General features: G+C 35.5%; 1 pseudogene; it reads left to right on the forward strand.

The window, feature by feature from the left end:
• Positions 1–9,124: 9,124 nt before the first annotated feature.
• LOC140524188 (transcription initiation factor TFIID subunit 7-like) lies at positions 9,125–10,308 on the forward strand (annotated as a pseudogene).
• The last annotated feature ends 1,456 nt before the right edge of the window (positions 10,309–11,764 follow it).

Raw genomic sequence — 11,764 nt, forward strand, 5'->3', positions numbered from 1 at the left:
AGATAGATTGGATCCAGGTTGTGAAGGGCTTTCAAAGATAGAAGTTTATATTTGTTCTACAGATAATAGAGAACCACTGGAATTTGTAATGAATAGAAGGAGTGGTGACCTTAGCACATGGTAGGAAAGTGGAAACAATAGCTATAGAGTATTCTAGAAGTTTTGCATTTGAGTGGAGGAGGGAAACAGGAAAATTACTCAATGACTCAGCAGAATTATGTGAAAAATTGGTCAAAAGGGGAGGAACTTCAGCAACTTTACTGAATAGGACAATAAGCCTCTGATAGGATGACACTGAACAACAATCTCAGAAAAAAAAAAAAAAAAGAGAGTAAAGTTTAGAAATAATGAGAGAGACTGACATCAATGAGAAGACCTGTAGACTTTAGTGTTTCAAAAGACCATGGTGGTTGCCTAGTGTATGTTTTCTAATTTTAAATAACATAATCAAGGTTCCCAAAGGTTAAGGCACTTGCCAAATGTCCCACAGTTACCTAATGACAAAGTCCGAACTAGAAACCCAGTCTCTTGACTGCCAGTTCAGTGGTCTTCTCCCCACTGCGTTGTACTTTTTCCTTTGATGTAAAAAGAAAAGAAGTTAGATTAGAAGAGAGAAATATTTTGAGGTAGAGAAGAGGAAGACGTGATTAATTTGATTCAATCACTGAACACAAAAGACGAAACTCTCACAGATCCTATTCACAGGACTGTACATGGTAAGAAGAAAAAGCAGACTGACTGGGGAGTTGAAACAACAATAGAAGGGTAAAAGATTAAAAGAGAAAGAATAAAGAGCAGATTGAGGGAATATTATGTGATAAATATGAGAGATAAAGTTTGACATCTAAAATATTTAAGAAAGTGTTAAAGAAATCTTACAAAAATCACTCCTAGTGTACAATGAATTAAATAGTAAAAGAATAAGCAGAGACAATTTTCTTCTTTCAAATTTTCTTTTTGATTGTTATCTTCTGTTTTTATGTTATCTTCATTTCAAAATATATCTGTCCTCTCTTCTCTACCTTGTGAGTCAAAGGATAAATAATAAAATGGAAAAAACCAGTTCAGCAAATTTAATCAACCGAGTCTGACAGAATATGCCATGTTTCACACCCATAATCCCCTGCTTTCTGACGAAGGGAGAGAGATATATTTTCTCACCTCTTGTTGCAGACACACTTGTTCAGTATAATTAGACAGGCTTCCATTTTATTTTTGTTGATATTTCCATCTACACTGTTGAAACTATTGTACATTTCGTTTTCCTCTTTCTGCTTCACGTTACATCAGTTCCCATAAGTTTTCTTGTGCTTCTTTCTGTTCTTCATATTTCTCATTTCATATAGCATAATAATATTCCATTACATTCATATCTCATAATGTGTTTAATCATTCCCCCAACTGATGGGCATCTATTTGATTTCCAGTTATTTGCTAATGCCAAAAACAATATTACTATAAATGTGTTCGTGTATATGGAAATTTCTTTCTACTTTCCATGGAATATTTGACTGTCAGTGGACTCTCTGGATGAAAGGAAGCCTTCCTTCCTCCTCTTAATTCCACTGCCTTCTTTCTATTATTTCCTATTTTTCCTGTATATAGCTTGCTTGGTATATTCATTTGCATAGTGTCTCCCCAATTAGATTGTGAGCTCCTTGAGGACAAAGACTATCTTTCACCTCTTTTGGTATCTCCAGCACTTAACACAGTGCCTGACACACAATGGGAACTTAAGAAATGTTTTCTGATTGATTGATTTAAAGGGTACATTTAATCACCATCTTGATATCATGCCAAAATATTTTTGCAGAATAGTTTAGCCAATTCACAGTTCCAGCAATAAAGCATTTATGTACCTAACTTTTCCCTTCTCCTCCAAAAGTAACTACTTCTATATTTTTGCCAATTTGATGGAGACAAAACAAGGCAGATTTCAAAAGAAGAAGCACAAATTGTTAATAAGCACTTGAAAAAGATTTATTCATTCTCATAATAATCATATGGATGCAATTTTTTTAAAATTGAGATTATTCCTAAACACTCATCAAATTAGTCAAAATAATTAAAAGTAATAAAAGTCTACACTAGGGTGTTGTGAACAAAATGATACATACATTAATTAATGGTGGAACTGTAATCTCATAGAACCATCTTGAACAGGACCTAGCAATATGAATTAATAAGCATTTATTTAAGTGCCTACTAATGACCCAGGAACTCTTCTATGTGGTCAAGATACAAGATGAAGTGAAACAGCTCCACTTTCAATGAGCTTATATTCTGCTAGGGATGACAACGTTTTCATTTGTAGGAATCTACAAAATAGATGCAGGGTGGTCTTTTTGATTAAGGGTTCTAACAGAAGGGGGTGGGGATCAGTGAAGTAGCACTTAAGCTGACATTTGCAGGAAAAGTTATAAAAATAATCATTCCATGAGATTCAGTTATATCATTACGGGAACATACACTGAGAGCACTATCCAAAACAAACAAACAAAAAGTCTATCTCTTCAAAGATTTGCATAGTAACAGATCTGTAATTGCTTAAAACTGGAAACAATCTAAATGTCCAACAACAATGGAATGGTTAAATGAATTGTGATACGTTAATATAATCAGATCGCGCAATGAAACTAAGATCATCAAATATGATGAGGATGAAGGAATCAGGAAGGAACTTGAAATGAAGCAAAACAAAAAGAAAAGTAGAGTCAAAACATCATGATGAAAAACAGGGTCATGAGTAAGTCAATACTTTCCTGGAAACTTAAGAGTTTTAGAGATTGGTATATATCAGAGATGGGACTTGAAACCAGGTTTTCCTGCTTTGAAGTCAGCTCTCCCTCCTCTATACCATGGTGCCTCTTCATTCATTTTTTTACGTATTAGATTTTAATACATGCTTTAAAGGGTTGTGTGATTTTTATGATTAATTTAACCACACCTCTCTTCTTACAAAAATGAAGAAATGGGGTGATTGTGTGACTCCTGTGAGTAAGTTATTTGTTCCAATTGCTCATTAAGCCTCACTTTTTATGTACCAGACAAGTTGAGAAAGGTCAGTTGTTCAGTTGAACAAATGAGATCTCATCTGATCAGCACACAATCTTTAAAACATATCTAACCACTGAGCATGCTGGTATTTGCAGACTGAATTTTTCCTCTGTGTGGAAGGAGATGTAAGGGGCCAACACATTCAGAAGGCATAGTCAGGGCCTTGTGTGAACATGAATAGAAGCTTTACCAAATGGAAGTCCAAAGATAACTACTATTAAAACCCAAAGGGTATCATCACAGATTGCCAGCTTAAGTCTGACTGTTGCTCAGTGCCAATTCCCAAACAGTTTGGCAAGAATGACTTAGCCTTTCCATTCCATGGGGTGATTTCTGGGAACAGAGTTTATTCAAACTGTGTCTGCACAGCAAAAACAAAGCAGAGGGTAAAAATAATTACTTAAATTTTTCAGACCTGGCCTCATCCTCTTCTTTGGGATCTAGCTGATATTATTTTTTCCTGATTTTCTCCCTCCTTTTTTGATTTTCTTCTTCTAATTCTTTACTGTGCTCCTCACCCTCCCTATTTTTTCTACCTTTAATAAATTTCTTTAGATAATAATTTGATGATAATGTGATGTTGCAGATGATTTCTGCAGAAAAAAACACTGCTTTTCTGTCCTTAGATGTGTTATTAAAGTGCCAATGAGATTTTTTTTAATTTAAAATATTCTGGGAAATTGATGCATATTTAGAGTTTCTGATATATGACATGAATATGGTGATTAATTTTGAAATTATCAAAATGTAATTACATTGTTAAGTGTTATACTCCTTAAAATATCCATTTTAAAATATTTCAGCTATTCAGTGCTAGAAGAATGAATGCAGCAATGCATTATAAGAAATTAAATACTAACTTCCAAATAATTACATTTGTGTCCCTGTGGGAGACTACACAAGGTTCATTTTCTTCATACACAGTGGTAAATCTAACAGGAATATCCCAATACTTCTCAGGTTCTCCATAATAACTTGGTTATAGGCAAAATTGGTCCTGAAATAGGAATGTGAGTGAGTGAATAAATCAATGAATGAATGAATGAAAAATATTAAGCACTTACTGTGTACAAAGCACTATGCTAAGTTCTGTGGGTACAAATAGAAAAGCAAGACAGTCCTTTCTCTTAAAAAGTTCATGTTCTTAATAGGGTTAAACAATACACATAAGAGGTTTCTGCTACAAGTCAGATGGAAAGACTCCTCCTTCAGCAAAGCAAATAATTATGTTTCTCAATTAATATCCTTCTAGTGATTCAAAAATCTGTATCCATTTCAGATGTTGAATCATTTGATGGTACCAAGGATTTGGGGGGATGAGAACATTCCTTTCTGGGTCTTCAGTAAGTGTAATTGCTGTGGAAGCAGGGATCATAGCACCGACAGAGGTCACATCTCCGCAAAAGTTGATTCTATGGATGATGGCTATGGTGACCAGGCTAGGATCAACAGCATTTCTGTGGGGACAGGGCAGGGGAAAGAGGAAAGAACTGCTATTTCCCAGGCTCTTGGGATTCCACTATCAGATTATCGCCATCTCTAAAAAGGGTTTGGAGTTGAGTAACAGTGGTGGTTTGATGAGTATGGCAGATACCACCTCCAGTCTCTCCCTCAGGGTGACATTGCTACAAATAGGTGGGCTGGGTTGGTTGGAGTCAGTGGGCATAGCTGCCTTCTCTGCTGGGTTTATTGTTCTATATGATGGTTAGTTGAAGAAGGTGAGGGAACGGGGAAAATTATTATGAAAAATAAGGTAATTCCACCTCTCAAAAATAATAGACCTTGTATCTATTTATGGGTGTTTGTTTTATACCATATCCCTGGGTGAGAAAGCTAGAATATATTCATTGAGGATAAAAATATTTTATATTGTCATTTTCATAAATCATAATTCTTTTATGAGATGGCTCCAGATGAGAAGTGAGGCTGGTGACCTTGCACAGGCCCCTCACTCAAAACAAAGTCAAGTGCAAGTCATGTCATCATTTCTATGATGGCATGGTCTTTTCAGCAAGAGGGACAAACACAACAATCTGTGAGTAGATGCAGCTACTTGAATGGGGACCCAGCTAGCTGGGTAACTCAGCTCCTCCTCTCCTGTCTGTCTCCCCCTCCCCTTCCTTCTCCTCTCCAAAGGAAGATAAATTTGGAAGGCCAGAGGATACCCAGTTAACTTGGGGTTTCCTTCCTTTCCCTTCCCCTTTTCCTTCCCTTCCCTTTTTCCTTCCCTTCCCTTCCCTTCCCTTCCCTTCCCTTCCCTTCCCTTCCCTTCCCTTCCCTTCCCTTCCCTTCCCTTCCCTTCCCTTTTCTTTCCTAAAACCTTAAACCTATTGCTCTTTGAAGTCATAGACTGGACAACACTAGGGCCCTGCCTAAGCTCCTAAACTCCACTTAAGGGCTGTTTTCTGGACCCTTCTGGCTTAAGATTATCAGCAGTAACTGTTGCTGTTTCCCTCCCAGCCTGATGTAGTTATTTTTCTTTGCCTCTTTAAAGGGGACATCCCTGACTACTTCTTAAATAGGCCTATTCACTGAATGGACATTGCCTCACCCTAAGCGTGTACCTGAATAGACCTTGGACTAAAGGGACCAAGGTCCCCCATTACATCCTGGGCCATCTCCAGGCATGCTGATGAATATCTGGTCACTGGACTCAGATGGCTCTGGAGGAGAAGTGAGGCTGGTGACCTGCACAGCCCTCCCTCCCTCAAAACAAAGTCAAGTGCAAGTCATATCATCATTTCTCTGATGGCATGGTCTTCTTTGGCAACAAAGGATGAACACAACAACAACAATTCTTTTATGGATTCAGGTCCATATATAGTGTTGTGTGTGTGTATGCATGCATGTATACATGCGTGTGTGTGTTTATAAGTTTGGAATTAATAGCTATTTTTGTTTTTATAAAGAAAAATGCCTTGCTTTTCTTTAGCTGATTATTATACTCCCTCAAACACCCTTAGGTCCTCTTCTATGAATCACACCTTTTGAGGCACATATTGCCATTACGTTGCTGGATTTTTTAAAAAGACAACACATCCTAATAAACATATTTATTATATACCTCGAGTTACAATCCTGAAGCATTTAATGATGTGGCACATTATGACTTTTTTCAGAAAGAACATAATGATATTTGGTGGAATGTTGTCAAGATCGTTAGCCTCAGCTTTCTGCTAATTTTTTAGTATTGAATACTTCATATGGTGTTTTGTGCAAAATCACTAGACTGTCAAGATATTACACTATTGAGTCTTTGCTTTGATGGTGCTTGAGAACCATGAATACAAGGAACACAATACATTTAAATTGACGTTGATAACAAATTAACATTGACTACATTTTTCTTTGATTTTTAAACATTCTTTACTATTAAAAAAAAGGATCTGAAAAAAGGATTTGGATTTCTGGATCATAGCTTAAAATATAATAATGGTGGACTCCTGAAATGAGATAGTTTACTTAAGAAGGACTAGTTCATGATTAATCATTTTTAGGCAATTTGGAATTATGCCCAAAGGGTCATAAAACTGTGACTATCCTTTAACCTAGCAGTGCCACTACTAGGTTTGTATCAAAAAAGAGATACAAGAAAGGGAAAAAGGACCTTTATGTACAGAAATATTTATAGGAGCTGTTTTCTGGTGGCAAGGGGTTGGAAATTTGGAGGATGCCCATCAACTGAGGAATGACTGAACATGTTATGTTATGTGATTGTGATGTAATACTAATGTGCTGTAAGAAAAGATGAGCAGGATGCTCTCCAAAAAGCCTGGAAAGACTTACATGGGCTGATGCAAAGTGAAATGTTCTATTTACAAAGTAACAGCCATATTACAAGATGATCAGCTGGGAATAACTTAGCTATTTTTGGAAATACAATGGTCCAAGACAACTCTGAGAGACTTAGCATGAAAAATGCTATTTATTCCCAGTCAAAGAACTGACGATTCTGAATACAGATTGAAGTACACTTTCTAAATTTTATTTTTCTTGAGTTTTTTGTCTATGTTTTCTTTCATAACATGACTAATATGGAAATATATTTTGCATGACCACACATCTTTATTGAATTTTTTGCCTTCTCAATGAGGGGAGTGAGGATAGAGGAAGGGACAGAATTTGGATTTTAAAAACAAATGTTAAAAAATGGTTTTTACATGTAGTTGGGGAAAATAAAATACTAAATAAATTTTCAAAAAGAAGGACTAGTTTGATAAGAATAGAAAGGAATCTAACTTTTTCTCAGTAGTACATGGCACCTACACAAAAACTGACCAGGCATTAAGACATAAAAACCTCATCCAAATCCAGAAAAGTAGAAATAGCAAATACATCCTTTTCAGATCATAATGCAATAAAAATTACATTCAATAACGGGCAATAGAAAGAGAGACTAAAAATTAATTGGAAACTAAATAACCTAATCTTAAAAAAAAAAAAAACAAGTAGGTAAAAGAACAAATCATAGAAACAATCAATAATTTCATTAAAGAAAATGACAACAGTGAGACAATATACCAAAATGTATGGGATGCAGCCAAAGCAGTACTTAAGGAAAATTTATATCTCTAATTGCTTGCATCAATAAAATAAAGTAAAAGCAGATTAATGAGTCTGACATGCAACTAAAAAATTTAGAAAAAGTACAAATTAAAAATCCCCAATTAAACACCTAATTGGAAATCCTGAAAATCAAGAGATCCATAAAATTGAAAGAAAACCATTAAACTAATAAATAAAACTAGAAGCTAGATTTGTGAAAAATGCAATAAAATAGATTGATCATTGGTTAATTTCATTTAAAAAAGGAAAGAAGAAAATCAAATTACTAGTTTCTAATTGAAAGGCATGAATTCACCACCAGTGAAGAAGAAATTAAGACAGTTGGGAGCTATTTTGCCCAATTATAATGCCAATAAATTTGGCAATATAAATGAAATAGAAGAATAGCTACAAAAACATAAATTATGCAGATTAAGAGAAGAAATATCATACTTAAATAATGCAGTCTTACAAAAAGAAATTAAGCAAACCATCAATGAACAAAAATCCCCAGGACCAGATGGATTTACAAGCAACTTCTATGAAATATCTAAAGAATTTAATCCCAATACTCTATAAATTATTTGGAAAAATAGGCAAAGAAGGAGACCTATCAAATTCATTTTATGACACAAATATAGTGCTGATAACCAAACTAGGGAGAACCAAAACAGAGAAAGAAAATCATAGACTGATTTCCCCAATGAATATTGAGGCAAACATTTTTACATAAAATATTAGAAAAGAGATTACAACAATATATCACAAGGATTATCCACTGTGACCAAGTGAGATTTATACCATGAATGCAGTTCTGGTTCAATATTAGGAAAACTGTTAGCATAATTGACCATATCAATAACAAAACCAATCATATAATTCACCTCAATAGATGCAGAAAAGGCCTTTGACAAAGTAGAGTACCCATTTCTATTAAAAACACTAGAAAGCATAGGAATCAGTGGAAGTTGTCTTAAAATGAGAAGTAATATTTATGTAACCATCACCAAACATTATATGTAATGAAGATGAGCTAAAAGCCTTCCCCATGCAATCAGGGGTGAAGTAAGGGTGCTAATTATCACCTCTATTATTTAATATTATGCTAGAAATGTTAGCTGTAAGAGAAGAAAAATAAATGAAAGGAATTAAAATAGGCAATGAGGAAATAAAATTATCACTATTTGCAGATGATATGATGTTATATTTAGAAAATACTAGAGAATCAATTACAAAACTACTTGAAATTATTAACTTTAGCAAAGTTGCAGGATACAAAATAAACCCACAGAAGTCATCAGAATTTCTATAGATTACTAACAAAGTCCAGGAGCAAGAGATAGAAAGAGAAATTCCATTTAAAAAACTATCGATAACATCTCGTCACCCACCCAGCAGTGAAGTGTTTTGTTGTCACGCCCACTTGTAATCTTTGCCGACATAAACTGGATTCTTCCAGAGACTGAAACCCATCTTTTAAAGGGGACACTGATATTATCTCATTTGACCCCGAGAGCCATCTCAAGCAGGTGAAGACACTTAAGGGAGGCTTAGCCAAGTTGTGACTTGCCTGGGTCTACCACACAACAGATTTTGAGTGATAGTCATTTATTGTGAAGTAAGACAAAAGGAAATGACTGCTCCAAAACAGAAAATGAGCAAGAACAAAGAAGATGCTCCCCATGATTTGGAAAGCCAATTCATATTACATCTTTCTCCAGATTATGCTTCCACTGTGAGAAGGGCAATATAGTCTGGAAGTGTCAACCTGAAAGATAAATTGACCATTGAATTACATGCAGATGGACGTCATGGAATTGTCCAGGTGGACCATGCCCCATAAGCTGCTAAGGTAGTTGACCTGCCCTGCATTACTGAATCCTTGAAAACTATAGATAAAAAACCTTTTATAAGACAGCAGATATCTGCCAGATGCTTGTGTGCAGTGTGGATGGGGATCTTTACCCACCTCCAGAAGAACCAGTTGCCACCACTGATCCAAAAGCAAGCAAGAAAAAAGATAAGGATCGGGAGAGGAAATTCATCTGGAACCATGGTATCACTCTGCCTCTGAAGAATGTCAGAAAGAGGAGATTCCGTAAGACAGTGAAGAAGAAGTACATTGAATCACCAGACGTGGAAAAAGAAGTAAAGAGGCTTCTCAATACAGATGCAGAAGCTGGCAGTACCTGATGGGAGGTGATTGCAGAAGATGAAACAAAAGAAGTGGACAACCAGGTTTCCCTAGCAGGCCTAGAAATTTCATCTCCAGGAATGAGTCATAAGCAGGACCATGGCTGCTCAGAACATGATGAGCTTCAGAAGATATTTAATGATATTAGCAGCAGTAGTGAAGAGGAAGATGAAAGAGATCCTCATGACGATGAAGATATAGACATCATTGACATTGAGGAAGACCTAGAGAGGCAACAACAAGACAAGCTTGATGAATCTGATGAACAGCGCCAAGAAAATGAGGAAACAAATCAGCTGGTCATGGGAATTCAGGAGCAGATTGATATGATGAAAGGGAAACTCCAAGAAACTCAAGGAAGAACAAAAAGACAGGAAGATCTTATCATCAAAGTGGAAAATCTAGCACTCAAGACCCATCTTTAGGCTGTGCTGGTTGAGCTCAAACAGCAGGAAGAGAAACAACAGCTCAGTTCCTTGCAGGAATAGCTAGAATCACTCCTGGAGAAATAAGAGGCCCCTGCCTGCAAATTCACTGTTGTCCTCACATTGGTAAATGGCTCACATTCCATCCTTTGGGTTGAAGACAATATACATTGTTCATGTGGAAATTTGACTGTATTTTCATTTCACCATTTTTCTGTTGCCTATTTTGACTTCATCCCATTTCTCTCTGTGTAACACTGTTTATTTTGCTAGATACTTACACACAAATAAGTAGAAGGCAATAGGTGAGAGAAGATTGGTTGTAGAAGAGTTCTGGGATTAATAGACTAAATAGTTCATCCTCTAATTCCCATATTTATTCCAAGGTTTTCCTTCTCAAAATCAGAACTTACTCTTACTTTGTGGTAAGAACCAATTCAACTACAAAAAGATTTGAGGATAGATGCTGGAAAGCTTGTTTTGTGTACATTTTAGTTTCTCAACTGTTCTAGATCTCTCATGTAGAGGAGCAAGTCATATAGTGGTAGATAACTGTCACAGCAAATAAAAGTGACAGCCATTCATGTCAGTAACAAAAGTAGTTTCCTACTGAGCGTTTGTCTCCATTTTTTTTTTTTTTACTTCATTAACGTTGATATTCAGTGGATTAATGAATAGTTATTTCTTGATATGTTGTAGAATCTTTTATGATATAAGAGAGTAATGGACCATGTCTGGCAACTTTTAAGACTACCTTTTGCATCTCCCCTTCACAGCTGATAAAAATGTTATTCTTTTTTCTAGTGTTACATGTTACATTTTTGTTTAACTCTGACTCACCTTGGACTTATTATAAGAGTTCCAAGTTAATTCTTCATGCTGTGAAGTTTTTCAAACTATATTAAAGAGTGATTTGACTCCCTAAAAAAAACAAAAAAAAAAAACTATAGATAACATAAAATACTTGGAAGTCTACCTGCCAAGACAAACCCTGGAACTAAATGAACACAATTACAAAACATTTTCACACAATTAAAGTCAGATGTAAATAACTGGGAAAGAATATTAATGACCCATGGGTAGGCTGAGCCAATATAATAAAAATGAAAATTCTATGCAAATTAATTTGTTCAGTACCATACAAATCAAACCATCAAAAATTATTTTATAGAGCTAGGGGAAAATGAGAAAATTCATTTGGAAGAGCAAAAATTCAAGGATATCAAGGGAATAATGAAAATAATGCAAAAGAAAGTGGTCTAGCTACACCAGATCTCAAATGGCACATAAAGTTGTAATTATCAACACAATATGCTACTGGCTAAGAAAAAGAGTGATAGATCAGTGGAACAGGTTAGGTATAAATTGCATTATATTAAATGACCGTAGTAATCTGGTATGTGAAAAATCCAAAGATCCAAACTTTTGGCACAAAAACTCCCGGGAAAACTGGAAAACAGTATGGCAGAAGCCAGGTATAGACCAATATCTCATACCATATACCAAGATAAGGTCAAGATGAGTATCTGATTTACATATAAAG

The sequence above is a fragment of the Notamacropus eugenii genome, chromosome 2, assembly GCF_028372415.1.
Source record: "Notamacropus eugenii isolate mMacEug1 chromosome 2, mMacEug1.pri_v2, whole genome shotgun sequence".
Lineage (NCBI taxonomy): Eukaryota > Metazoa > Chordata > Mammalia > Diprotodontia > Macropodidae > Notamacropus > Notamacropus eugenii.